Here is a 14,396-nt window from a genome sequence, read left to right as displayed (position 1 = left end):
ACTTTCAATCTTCATAAACTCATAATTTAGCTCACACTCTCTTGTCCAAACCCTTCTTGTGCAGTGCTGGCTTCAAAGTCAGGTCAGGCTGATCAGCCAAGTTTTGAATGTTTCCATGACTGGAGTTCCCATAACCTCTCCGACCCTTGTCACACCACTAAACCCACTCCACGGTGAAGCTGATATATTTTTATTTCAGTTGGAATTTCCCTTCCTGCAGTTTGTTACCTCTTGTCCTTTTGCTATACACCTCCAAAAAAAATTGGCTCAGTCTTCTCTATAACTCCCTATTAGGTAGTTGTAGACAGAGTCAAAGAATCACAGAACAGTTTGGGTTGGAGGGACCTTCCCAGCTCCCCCAGTGCCACCCCTACCATGAGCAGGGACATCTTCACCAGCTCAGGGTGCTCAGAGCCCCATCCAGCCTGGCCTGGGATGTCTCCAGGGATAGAAACAGAATTAAAATTCCCCTTCACCTTTTCCCCGAGCTGAACAAACCGATTTCTCTCAGCCTTTCCTTGCATGTCCTGTCCTCCACCATTTTATGACCTTGGTGGCCTCCGTTGAACTCGTTCCAGTATGTCAATGTCTTTCTTGTCCTGGGGGCCCCAAAAGTGGATTGAACCTCACACAGCTTTTGTCTGCCTGTCAAGGTCCTTCCCTTTGCGTTCTGCGTGGTCAGTGCCAGCTGCAGCCCTGCTGGGAGAGCACTGCTGGCTCCCGCATGGAGACACCCACTGCCCCGGTACCAGCCCCTGCGGAGCACTGGAGCTCCAGTGAGACCTCGGAGCCTGCTGGGCCAGCCAGTTCTCCACCCACCTTCCAGTCTGCCATGGCCCATGACCCTTGATATGATGCTAACTGGGAAAAAAAAAAAAGATAAAGGAATAAACAACCCCCTTTTCCTGGTTAGGGACATGTGAGTTTCCTTAGCTTGTGGGCAGATGGAGAACTGGTGGATGTAGCTCGGTGCATGTTGCCTTTTTCAAATTCCTTTTAATCCCAGACAAGCAATCAAACACCGCCTGCACAATAGCTGTGTGTGTGAAGGGCATTTGGAGATTGTTGTTTTACCGACTGTTCTGTAGTTATACAAGCGGCCAATGACAACTGTTAAAGGCACAAAGCACGTAGAAATTGCAGCTGTGGAGGGGTCAGCCCCTGGACTTGCTGCCGCTGTGCTGTGATACTGCTGGCTCTGCACAGGTCCTTAAAATGGCTCCATTTGCAGCCTGTCCAGTGGCTCTGTTGTTATCTCACTATTATATACATACTGTTATATACATATACATATTATATATTAATGCTGCACCTACCAACCTTAGAAGCCCAGCTTGATTCCCTTTGTCAAAACTGCCTGACAGCTCTTATGACAAGGAGTCCTGTGCTAATTACCTCATTACAAAACACTCCAAGAACTTGTATCTTAATTGCTGCAGCTAATGAATTTGGACATTGTACGCATGTGAGTGTTGCACAGAACAAGGAAGACGGCCCCAAATCAAGTCAGCAATAATTCCTTTCAACAGGTACAGGTCCTTACTGCTCTCATGTTTTCCCTTCTGCACCCAAGACCCATTGCCACCTGGCTCCAGCTGGTCAGGCTGATGTCTGCGTTGCTTGGAGCGAGGGTTCAGCTGAAGGTGACTCCAGGTGTTCACTACAAATGATGGCAAAATACCAGAGAGATTTGTCAGGTATTGGTGAAACCAAAGGGAAAAGAGCAACCTATACACCCAGGGGTAGGAGGCTCGGCAGGCAGCAGTGGATTGACTTTGTCAAGCACTGTTCATGTTTGTCCTGACTGATTGGAATGATCGTCTCTGGGGGTCTGAGTATCTTCAGTGGGATTCCCTTTTGCCTGGCGAGTCGCGTCCTCTCCCCCAGCAGAGAAAAATGGGCATTTCTGTCTGTAGTGCATCAGCTCTTCCTCCTGGACAAACACGGAGAAGAGCTCAGAGGAACTGTGTTTCTGAAGCACCTCATTCACTGGAGGTGAAAGGAGTCCAAGGTGACTGTCCTCTTGTCAGACATCAGCACTTTGCAGATCTAAGGTGGGATTAGGCTCCAGTTCAAGGTGCTCAGATTCAGGTAGGTGAGGATATCCAGGTTCATCCGAGGCTGTGGAGGCCCCAAGGGTGTCCAGCGCCCCATCAGGGACACAGGTGTGGTTTCACTCTGTTGCCCAAGTGTGGGTCTCTAATGCTTTTTGAAACATGTCAGGATATCCAGCCTGGGTTCCAGCGGCTGTTCAAGGACACAGGTGTCTTCTTCTGTTGTGTGGGTTCCTGTCTGAACTGCTTGAGCCATGTTGTTTTCCAGGCTGCCCTGGCTGTACAATAGGTTTCTCCTGAGATGAACCATCTAGTTGTGTTGACTTGGGAAGGCTGTGGGAAATTCCACGTATCCCTACAGAACAATGATTTTCATCCACTGTTCTCATTTGATTTTTGTCTCTGGACATCACCTTCAGCTGGAAAACACTAAATGCCTCAGCATTACAGAATCCCACATAATCCCAGCCTGGTTGAGTTGGAGGGACCTCTGCAGATCCCCCAGTCCAAGCCCTGCTCACGCAGGGTCACAGAGCAGATCACACAGGTGGGTCCAGGCGGGTTTCAATGTCTCAGAGAAGGAGACTCCACACCCGCTCTGGGCAGCCTGGGCCGGGCTCTGGCACCTCCCAGCAAACAAGTTTCTGCTCATGTTCAGATGGAGCCTCCTGTGTTTCAGTCTGTGCCCGTTGCCCCTCACCCTGGCGTTGGGCACCACTGAACAGACTCTGGTCCATCCTCTGACACCCACCCTGAGATATTGATCCATTGATCAGATCCCTCTCAGCTTCTCTTCTCCAGCTTAACAGCCCCAACTCTCACTGAGTCTTTCCTCATCAGAAAGATGCTCCAGACCCCTACCAAACCATCTAGTTGTGTTGACTTGGGAAGGCTGTGAGAAATTCCATGTATCCTTGCAGAACAATGATTTTCATCCACTGTTCTAATTTGATTTTGTCTCTGGACTTCACCTTCAGCTGGACAGCATTAAATGCCTCAGCATTGTACTCAGTGCTGCTGCTTGTCTGGCGTCAGCTGGCCAAGGGTGAAACTTTGGTTCAGGCCCTCAAGTAGAGATAAGCTGGTCGGTCCTATGTGACACCAGGGTAATGTGTGTGTTGTGGGGGGGTTTGGCTCCCAAAGGGGAACATGAGTCTCCAGGGAGGTGGCGACTGGCAGAAGGGCTGTGGGTGAAGAAGGGGGATGAAGAGGGGAAGCCAGCACTGGGCATGGTTCCTCTGCTGAGTACACAAACACATTCGGGTCACTGCTGACCTGGGAACACACCAGGGTCTGGGCTGAAGGATGCTGCTTCCTGATTTTTAAAAAGAATAACAAGGAACCTCAAAATCTATGACCATCTTCAGCCCCCTGGGCTCGTGGCTGGTTTTAAATGACTACAGAAGGCTCAGCAAGTACCGTAATAATTTGTAATAATCTAACTTTAATTTGCTGTCACGTTTCACTGGAAATATGAGGAGGGGCTGGAAACCACAGTCAGGGATGACAGGCAAGAAGGGGCTGGAGCAGGGTTAGGCAAGGTCTGCAGGAACGGCAGCCTGGCTCCTGGTTGTTGTGAGTATATAATTTACTGTTACTGATGTTACTGCTGCAGGGGCAAGGTCACCCTTCAGTCCTTTGTAATCCTTTGGGCTCATCAGAAGGTATTATCTGTTACCTTCGCTCTGTAGTGGGTCCCGTCTGTGGTTCAAGTCCGACACTACTTTGTCTTGCACTTCTACAGCACCTTTTCGTGCCTCTGGGTCCCACCATGCACTGCAGAGTTAAATTGATTGGTACGCTCCAAGCAATTTACCCTTGATTAAAGCAGACAGGTCTCTGCAGTGACAGAGTTGTGGATTATGCTTTTTAAAAATACATTCCCCGCTGGCTCCCACCAGAGAAAGCCCTGCTGCTGTCTTTCTTTCCATCTGAAAGGGTTACCATGGTATTATGCTCTAAATTATATCTGTCATCTCTGTAAAATAATAATCATAGACCCAGCAGGGTTGTATTTTGCTTTTTATTCCTATTTCTAACAAGATTTTGAAGCAGCATGTCACATGAAGATCTGTGGCAGCTGGGGAAGAGCAGGCTCTCTCCTCCTGACAGCCAGACAGCAGCGGGGGCTCCGGCGTGTCCTGCTGCTCCACGTCGGCTCCGCTGCCAGTGAACTCCTCACTCCTTTGCATGGGGAGGGATTTTCATGTTCACCCTTGGTTGAGCTCACTAAAGAGCCCTGCAAACTTCAGGCTTGAAGCACCGAAATGCACCTTGTGTGTTACGTGCTGACATTGTGGCTGAGTTGGGAATGACGGCGGCGAGATGGGCGCAGGGTCAGCAAGAGTTTGTTTTGTGCCTTGGTCTGGCACGGTTGTTTGGCACAGCTTTACCTTGGGTTTGGCTGGCGTGTGGTTACCTGAGCCAGTCTGGTTTCACAGCTTCCCCCTCCTTCTCTCTTCCCATCTCTGCTATTTTTCTTCCTAACAGAGATCCAGGTGCCAGCAGCTGCTCTATCGCACATGGCAACCACGGTGCTATGGAACAGGCTGCCCAGGGCAGTGGTGGAGTCATCATCCCCGGAGGGGTTTGAAAGGTGTTTAAACAAGGTGCTTAGGGACATGGTTTCATGCTAGAATTAGGGTATGGTTGGACTCGATGCTCGTGAGGGTCTCTTCCAGCTGAAATGATTCTGTGATTCTATGCAGTGCCAAGGGGGTGACTGGAGCCTCTCGTCAACCCTCCCTGATATCAGAGCAGATTTAAAAATTGGCACTTTAAATAGGACTCTTGAGTTTGTGGCCCACACGCTGTTGTTGTGTTTGTCATTGTTTTCATGTCACCGCTGCTGAGGCAGCTCCAGGCTCCCCAAGAAGAACGTCAGGAGAAAGGAGAGCAGGTGCTTCATCCAGCAGTGCAGGACAGCTAGAAAGGGGTCGCTATGCTGCACTAGTTAGTATAATTTTAAATGTTATTTAGACTGCAAAGAAAAAGTTATTTATTTTTCTTGCCTGGTCTCCAGGGATGGTTCATCCACCACCTCTCTGGCCAACCTGGGCCAGGCTCTCACCACCCTCAGGGGCAGCAATTTCTTCCATATCTAGAGCGTCCCCGTCGCTCTCTGGGGACGCAGCTGGTTGCCGTGGCAGAGCCTGGTAGCTCTGCTGAGAGGAGTCGGGAGAGTCGGGTCTGTAAAGTGAAGGAAGGGGAGATGTTCAGGTGTTAAGTTAATAAACTGCTTACAGATTTGTGAAACGTGGATTTTCTTCCCTCTGAGCCTTACATTTGCTTGCATCAAGAACACAACTTTTGTGGCTTGGAGTGTCTTTAGAGTGACTTTTTTTTAGGACCTGATGGGTTTCACCTTATTCTCTTTGAGTCATCAGCTCTTCTCACTATCCTTTCTCTGAAATAAATAAAATAACAGCTTGACAGCTGTAATGACAAATGTGAAACCCAAATGATTTGAGCCATGATCCATCGAGCTGAGATGGCCTGCTTTACATTGCTTTTAATACATTTTATGTTTTGTGTGTAAATAATTAGATGTTAGGAATAAAAACTGTCTGTTTAATACATGCCATTGAAAACCCTGGGTGCTGTTAATAGGCTTAGTAATAGGTGACACCTCTTTGAAATATAATTCTTTTATGCATTTTAATAGAGTTCATGGTAAACATGCTGTCATAAGCAGACAGAAACTAATATTTCCTGCAGCCAGAATGCACCTAATTAAAATTAATTGATTTTAGAAAAAAATCATCACCGCTAAGATGTCCAAACTATCTTCTTCTTGACAAAGCAGCCGTGCTGTGGTGTTGGGATGCAGAAACCCGCCCGTCGGGCTGGTGTCTGACCCTACGCACTCTTGGAGATCAGGCTGCGCTGGGGATGCACTTTGGCTATTAAAATTGGTGTAATATATACAATTGCTTTGGGAAATTGGAGGTAACGAAGGGCACGTTCTCCAGGGGCTTCTTCAGAAGTTTATTTGCAGGTTGTTACAGTAACTCTGCATTTTGAGTGATTCAGCCCCATTCAGCCTGGATGCTGGGGAGACATCAGGCCCTTCAGGTCAAGGTGGGGTTTACTGCTGGTCTCTGCACCCCACAGGGCCTTCTGTTCTCTACCCCGGAATGTCTGCAGCACCCCCAAGACCTGGTGAAGCTCTACCTGCACGAGTCAAACCGAGTCTACCGGGATAAGATGGTTGAAGAAAAGGATTATGGTACCTTTGATAAAATCCAGCTGGAGACGGTGAAGAAATTATATGACGTAAGTGTTGAGGTTCATAACTCTGATAATAACGTACGTGCTTACAGGAAAAAGGTTCCTTGGGCAAGAGAAGTTTGACCCAAGGTCTGCCAATCTCTCACTTGCATGGAGTGTGATGCTCTTGGTGGGACACCAGGAGCAAAATCTCTGTCAACTGCTTCCTGGGCTGCCAATGTTGGTATTTGGGTGAACGATGCTCTCCCTAAGGGCACCGGGGAGAGGAGATTTCGGCTCTGTGAATTAATTAAATTATTTTATTTAAATGTCTTGAGTCTTGTGGCAAAAGCAAAAGAGTCAGATCCCCAGTCTTGGTGGGAGTAAAGTGAGATGCAGGCACAAATCCCTAGTGCTTTCCTTTTTTTCCAAAATATCTTCCTAATGGAAGCTCTAGACCTGCTTTGCTTCAGTCCTGTCATCACCCGGCAGTGTTGCCATTGGAGTCCTGCAAATATCACAGTAACGCAGACAGTGCTTTTTCCTCTGGCTGTTAATCATTGTCCATGCAACAGTGTCATGCTGTAGCTGTTGCTGTGGGGCTTTTCTTGTGCTCACATTTTCTTAAGGTGATGAGTTCTTGTGATTTACAAAAGGTCCAGAGCAAGTATTGGGGCTTTATCCTTTCCCTTTCCTTCCCTTTTGTCGCTCTTTCCCCTTTTTCAACACACAGGTGCAGCTATATGGACATTTTTTGGAACACTGTGCTTCACTTGGAAAGATGACATAGAGCTGCAGTGTTTTCTCCTTTACTTCTTATATACCTTTTTTAAAAATGATTTTTAAATTTGACAGGACATTGAGGAAACTTTAGAGCAGACCAAGCGAATGAACATTTATTGCCATTTCGCTAAAGGCGTTGGAGAACCCAGCTACAGGCCAGTTCCGACCTGGGAGGAGCTGAACAAGATCCTTGTGGAAGCCTTGGGCAGCTACAACGAAGTCAACGCTGCCATGAGCCTGGTGCTGTTTGAGGACGCCATGTGCCACGTGTAAGGGAGTTTTCTGTCTTTATGCTCTCATTGTAGCTTTTATCCATGCAGATTGTTTCCATGGAGGTTTCTGGAGGATGTCGGTATCCATTATTAGAGCAGAAGGAGCTGGAGGTGTGCAGAAGCTTCATCTGCCCACGTGGTGTGTCCTGCACAAATACTGCCCTGCTTCTCCAGCTGCTGCTGGGGGGATCTTTTGACACTGTGAGGATGCGGGGCTGTCGGATGGAGGGTCAGCATGCTGCTGGTCGTTTGAAGTCTGGTTGCTGTTACATCTTTGGCCCTTGATGCTCTGCATACGGCACAGACGTTTATTGTACATGACATTGATCAAGTGCTTTTTGTCTTCACTTGACAGCCAGCCACAGAACTAGTTACACCAGGATGTCCCTAAATGCTTTCACAACTGGGTTAGAGGCACGTTTACACAATTCTCAGTGGGATTTTCAAATGTATATAATGTGAGATTACGTGAATTCAGGCTACTAGTTTGAATGGACTGAGACACTTAAATTGCCTGGATCCTTTGGAAAGCCTGCTTGCATTCCGATGCCTGGAGGTCCAGCTGGATTCCCTGTGGAAACTGGACACGTGGGACTATATGAAAATAGCGAGCCTCCGTTGATCATTATGAAGCTATTTACATGCCTGTGGTATGGATCGTGACACGTACCTCCAGCTCTTATACATGATTTAAATGCTTGTTGGGAATTCCACAGAATCACAGAATCCCAGAATGTCAGGGGTTGAAGGGACCTGGAAAGCTCATCCAGTCCAATCCCCCATGGAGCAGGAACACCCAGCTGAGGTTCCACAGGAAGGGGTCCAGGCGGGTTTGAATGTCTGCAGAGAAGGAGACTCCACAACCTCCCTGGGCAGCCTGGGCCAGGCTCTGACACCCTCACCAGGAAGAAGTTTCTTCTCCAATTTAAGTGGAACCTCCTGTGTTCCAGTTTGTACCCATTGCCTCTTGTCCTGTCATTGGTTGTCACCGAGGAGAGCCTGGCTCCATCCTCCTGACACTCCCCCTTTATATATCTGTAAACATGAATGAGTCCCCCCTCAGTCTCCTCTTCTCCAGCTCCAGAGCCCCAGCTCCCTCAGCCTTTCCTCACACGGGAGATGCTCCACTCCCTTCAGCATCTTGGTGGCTGCGCTGGACTCTCTGCAGCAGTTCCCTGTCCTTCTGGAACTGAGGGGCCACAACTGGACACAATATTCCAGGTGTGGTCTGATTTTTGGGGGCTGAAATGCAGACCTGGCCTCAGATAATTTCTGAAGATGAACCTCCCCTGTAAATCATAGTTTTAACTGATTTTGCCTGGAAACATTGTATCATGAAGAGCAGGTTTGTGACTAAGCTAGAAGGAAGCCGCTGTCCTGCTGCACGCTTGTGTGGGTGATTTCAGGTTTGCTGGACCTGGTAACCTAATGCAGTTACTCTCATGCAAATTAAAAAAATACATATATATATATATAAATTTCTACTCCTTTTACCTAGCTGTTTAACCAGTTCTGTTCTAAGAGCTCAGCAATCTGTTCCTTTTGCGGTGCAGCGTGCTGGCTGTGCTGGGGCATGGCTTCCCTTATAGTTTGGGCATTTACTTCTTTGTATTAATGAGTCATATGCAACCTGATGTCCATTGGTGTTTCTGCTTGCAGAAAGGTGACAGTAATTTTAATCTTGTGCTTCTTTTGCACTTTACATAAATTGGGATTTTCAACAAAACCTGTCAGTATCCCTCCAGTTAATATTGTGAGTAATCGGGAAGGCGAGGTTTGAGTATTCAGCATGATTTTCACTGGAGCTGAGTGATTTCGATTCAGCGCATTTGGAAATTGCGTTTTGCTGAAACACACAAATTATTCCATCTCCAACAGCTTATGGATGACATCTTGAATTTGTTGTGAAGTTTCTGTTGGGAAAAAAAAGTAAGGGAGTTAATGTATGTGGGGAGGTGGGGGATATGGGTCAGTCACCTCCTGACCCGGGGCTCATGGTGCCCATTCCCAACGCACACCCCGTGCCCTTGCTTTTGGGGACAGCCAGCTAGAGAATGAAAAGCAGGAACATTCCAGCTCTCCACACAAGCTGGATTGCTATTCTGGGTTTAATTTCACAATCTGTGGGAGTCTGCACATAGATCATAAGACGCTTGAGTTGTAATAAAGCAGTACAGTATTTCTTGCAGTCTTATTTGAAAAATTAATTAGATTAGTCTAGGAAAATACTCAGTTAAGTGAGTTGAATAAAGGCAGTGATGTCAAGAGGGGAATGGTGCTTGCATTTCAGACACCTGACAGTGAGGTTTTCACAGGTAGGATCCTCTAAACCTCCCTCACTTGGGATTTTAACGTGGGGATGTCAGCAATTGCTTAAAGAGAATAGACTGGGGGCAGAGCTCACTGTGCAACTCTCAAGGACAAGTGAACAGACCTGAAAAACAATAGCAAGTTCATTTTAAGTGTGACAAAATCTCACTCTTAATGGTGGCTTGGATAAATAATGTTGGACTGTATTTTCCAGACAGGTATTATGCTATTCCAGATGTATATGAATATGCTTTAATGCATAGCAGGACCCTTCACCTGAACATGAACCCAAAATGCTTTGTGAAGAGGAACCTTCACTGGAGAGGTGCACCAGAGCCATGAATTCTGTTCTCACTATTTGCATGTCCATGTAATGTGTTTTTTCCCTTGTCCTCCCTGCAAAGACATCCAGGCCTTCACCTTAAAATATTTCTATCCAGCAGGACTTGGCAGGTGGAAAAATATTGGACACAGTTTGAATCGCCACCAAACTATTTTTTTAATCAGCTACGTCCTTTGTTTGGGCCTCAGCAGAGATGGGGATTGATTGCTGACATGTCTCTTAGATTGACATTTTTCATCCCATTCAGACTACGGCTTCCTAGTGATTAAAATATATATTGAAAAGCAGTGGGCAGAGAATAAGAAAAATACTCTTATTAATGACAGGTTTTATATGCTTCAATTTAGTTGCCGCATCAACCGGATCCTGGAGTCCCCCCGAGGGAACGCGCTCCTGGTCGGCGTGGGTGGAAGCGGGAAGCAGAGCCTGACCAGGCTGGCGGCCTTCATCAGCTCCCTGGAGCTTTTCCAGATCACGCTGAGGAAAGGGTACGGGATCCCTGACCTGAAGGTGGGTGACTCCTGGGGCTGAGGTGGAGCGGAAGGGAATAAAAAGCAGAACTTGCCCTGAAAACTTTGGGATCCCCAATTTAAGAAGGACAAGGAATTACCAGAGGGAGACAAAGATGCTGAGGGGTCTGGAGCATCTTTCTGATGAGGAAAGACTCAGTGAGAGTTGGGGCTGTTGAGCTGGAGAAGCTGAGAGGGATCTGATCAATGGATCAATATCTCAGGGTGGGTGTCAGAGGATGGACCAGACTCTGTTCAGTGGTGCCCAACGCCAGGGTGAGGGGCAGCGGGCACAGACTGAAACACAGGAGGCTCCATCTGAACATGAGCAGAAACTTGCTTGCTGGGAGGTGCCAGAGCCTGGCCCAGGCTGCCCAGAGCGGGTGTGGAGTCTCCTTCTCTGAGACATTGAAACCCGCCTGGACCCACCTGTGTGATCTGCTCTGTGACCCTGCGTGAGCAGGGCTTGGGCTGGGGGATCTGCAGAGGTCCCTTCAGCCCCCACCAGGCTGGGATCCCGTGATTCTGTCTTGTTGCGTGTTGAATGACGCCATTGTGAAGACAGTAAAAAGCTCCAGAGACTATATGGGACTGCAGAGAGGAGCAGTGCTTCCCAACACATCTGTGGGGTGCAGACAGGCCTGATGTCCCCTGCCAGCCCTCTGAGCTGGCCAGACCCAACAACATCCCAGCCCAAGGCTCAGAGTCAGCGCTGGGCTCCGATGATAAACCCCTGGTGTGGACATTCAGTTAATGCTTGTTCAAGAAACCGTATTTGACTATTATTTCTAATTAAACCAAGATGTGGTAATTAGCTCACCTGTGAGGTGCCTGTTGTGGAGTGATTTGGAGGTGGAAAAGGAGCAGGAGAGAGCAGGAGGAGAGTTCCAAAGTCGTATCCAGTCCTTCCACCAGGATTTTGTATGAGGGAGGGACTGAGGGGATGGTGGATGGTTCACTATAGAGAACAGGTGCCTGTGCTTATATCTATGCGCAGGCTAGTGAGCACAGAAGTTACAAATCAACATTGTAAAATATCGTTGAAATGATTTTCAAGTATTTTAGCTGCTGGCAAAAGGATTCTCATCAGAAATGTTGTAAAAATCACAACCTCAGTAACTTCACGCCATTCTGCTCGGGAGATGCGATGGCCAATGAACCCTTGCCTTCCTTCCCCATCAGAGGCAGGGCCTGATGACCTGTAGTTGTGTACAGGTTGTTTTTGTCATGTTTTTGTCACGTCACACAAGCCTGATCCTCCATCCATTGGGTATTTTCAACTTTCCTCTGTGTTCTTCAGCCCCACTCGTACAATTTTCTAGCTCCTACCTGCCTATTCATTGAGAAAACCTGTGCTCCCATCTAGGAATATAGCTTGAAACCAGCATTAATAAACTTGTTTTCAAAGCATGTCTTTACTTCTGTCTGTGGAGGTGGAAGATAATTTGATGTTCCCTTCACTCTATTCATTTTCAAAGAGTTTATGAAATATGGAGTCATCTTTTTTTCTTAGATATGGAAGAGCAGGATGGTGACAGATTACCCTGTCTGGCATTGGCCCCTCGTGCTGTTATAATTGATCTAATTCAAATTTCCAGTGATGGAAGTAACAAATGATTCTTTTTGAGGGAGCGTGTGTATTTGCTGAATTTCTAAGAAAGTTTCTGGAACACAGGCCAGTAAATTCCTTCAGTGTCTCCCGCATGCCTTGTATCCTGCTTGGAGGGGCAGGAAGGAAATGATGGAGTTTGAGCGGGATGATGGCGTTTTTCCCATCTCATGAACAACTTGGATTTCAAGAAGTTGGTGTCCTTCATCAGGAGGACACTGTGTCCTTCATCAGGACACTGTCCCCTTTGAGGTGAAACAGCTTTTCCATATGAGCAGTTTCTCTGTCAGCATCACTGCACTGAGTGGGACACTGAAGGGCGAGTCCCTGCTCAGACTCTGGAAAGGAATAAAACTGAAAACATCCCTGTTTGCACAAGGTGTCCTTCTCCTTTCTTCACAAGCAGAAAGAAATGTGTTGCAGCACCTCAGAAAAAAAAAAGAAAATTCAGGTATAGTTGTGAAATCAGAGAAATCTACAGCATGGGGACACCAAGGTCCAACATTTTCAGTGGCTGCTGTCCCTCCCAGTCCCTGTGGTGCTTTAATGTCCCCGTATAGTGACTTATTGTGCCCACAGTAAGCCTTTCTGAACTCCCAGGGCAGCCTCCACAACCAGGGACTGCACTGATGTCTTTAGCCACATCCATTGACCTCCAGGTGTTCCAGCTACAAGCATTTCCCTGTGTGTAGCGGTGCTGGCCAGGGCTTCTTTCTCTTTTTTTTTGTGTTACACAGACCTGGCCGTAACGTCAAGTCTTACTGGGTAAAGTCTTACAATGATGACAGCGATAGACTCCCCCATATAACCTGGCAGACTCAGCCATGAAGATGGAGAGTGGCCAAAGTGCAGTTTCACGCTAATTAATTGCCATTGCTTTATTCTTGGTTAATGGGAAGATTCTGAAATATCCTGCTTGTAGATGTGGTACCTACCTGAGTTTTGCAGAATGGAGGTGCACCCCCTAAGTCCTCTTGCTTTTCAACGTCCAGGCAGACCTGGCAAACCTGTACCTGAAAGCCGGTGTGAAGAACATAGGCATCGTGTTCCTGATGACCGACGCTCAAGTGGCAGATGAGCAGTTCTTGGTGCTGGTGAGTGACTTCTTAGCATCAGGTACCTCTGTCATTGCTTGATTTCCCCTTTCCCCCTTCTCAGTGTGGTTGTGCTCATGGTAGCATCTGTGGTTTTAGAATATACAGAAGGGCAATATATGAAGTGAGCTAGAAGATATGTGGGTTATGTTCTGGACTAAAAGCCATGATAAGGTCTCCTTTGTGAGGATGTACTCCATCATCTGATAGTTTTTCTTTCTCTGATGTTGTGTACCTAGTTTTTCCATACTTCATGGTATACTCTCTACAGTTAAGAGACGTGTCTGTTGTGACATTGCAGCTGAGGACAGAGCCCAAGGAATGTATCAACAGATGAAGAGTTTGACCTGTGGATCTCATGCATCCGCACTCTAGTTACCTAATAAGGTTTTTCCTGGCTGGAATATTTGACTGCAAGTTGGTGGATGGTACAAAGCCACCAAATGACCGTGTCTGTGTGCGTCACCTAGCTGCTTGTCCCATTGCAGTCCTTTTCCTCTTTGTTTTTCCATTAAAGTTTTTGAGTTGTTGCTTGCCCAAACAATTGCAGAATAGCCAGCCTACACACAGATGCTCTGTTTCGCTGCAGAACATGGCATGAGTATGTGTGGTGGAGCACTCCCCATGCAGGGCGCACTGCAGCTACAGCGCACATGGGAGCGTGCGGCTGTGTCACCGTGACCGCAGGGGGTAACCCAGCCTGGGCATATTCCCCAGAGTCCCTGGAAAATCACTGCTACCAACTGCATGATGCTTTTTTCCTTATTTATGAGTCAGGAGTGGGAAGACTCCAGCTGGTTCGGGTGACCTCTGTGCATGGTGAGGACTGGAGAGTTGAAAGCACAGGGAAGCGATAGTTTGTGCGAAACTCCAGAGTTGACATATGTGGCTGTAAATTGGCCAGATGGTTTGAGCAGCAAACAATCTCTGCCTGTGATAAATTTGTAATCAGGAGTAAAGACAGGGGTTGTTGTGGAGGCGGGTGAGTAGCTCCTGTCACCTGTGTAGATGGCACAAATATCTCATGACATGAAGTGAAGCTCTGCAGTGTCCTGCAGCAAGGGGCAGGCCAAGCAGCCTGGTTTGGGATGTCCAGGTCATTTTGCGGTGGTTCAGAAAGGTGTCACATTTTCCTGTAGCTGCTATGTGGGGAAGAGGGGACAGATCAGAAGTCCTCACTCAGGGTCTGGGGAGGCAGCTCAGAATTGTGGCT

The 14,396-nt window shown here is 47.5% G+C and overlaps 1 pseudogene; it reads left to right on the top strand.

Annotated features, from left to right (window-relative positions):
- The window catches only part of LOC136113845 (dynein axonemal heavy chain 9-like), a 248,318-nt pseudogene that overhangs the window by 85,710 nt on the left and 148,212 nt on the right, over positions 1-14,396 (top strand).

The sequence above is a fragment of the Patagioenas fasciata genome, chromosome 29 (assembly GCF_037038585.1).
Source record: "Patagioenas fasciata isolate bPatFas1 chromosome 29, bPatFas1.hap1, whole genome shotgun sequence".
NCBI classification, from domain to species: Eukaryota; Metazoa; Chordata; class Aves; order Columbiformes; family Columbidae; genus Patagioenas; species Patagioenas fasciata.
The sequence above is the reverse complement of the archived record's forward strand: the minus strand, read 5'-3'. Positions and strand labels throughout refer to the sequence as shown.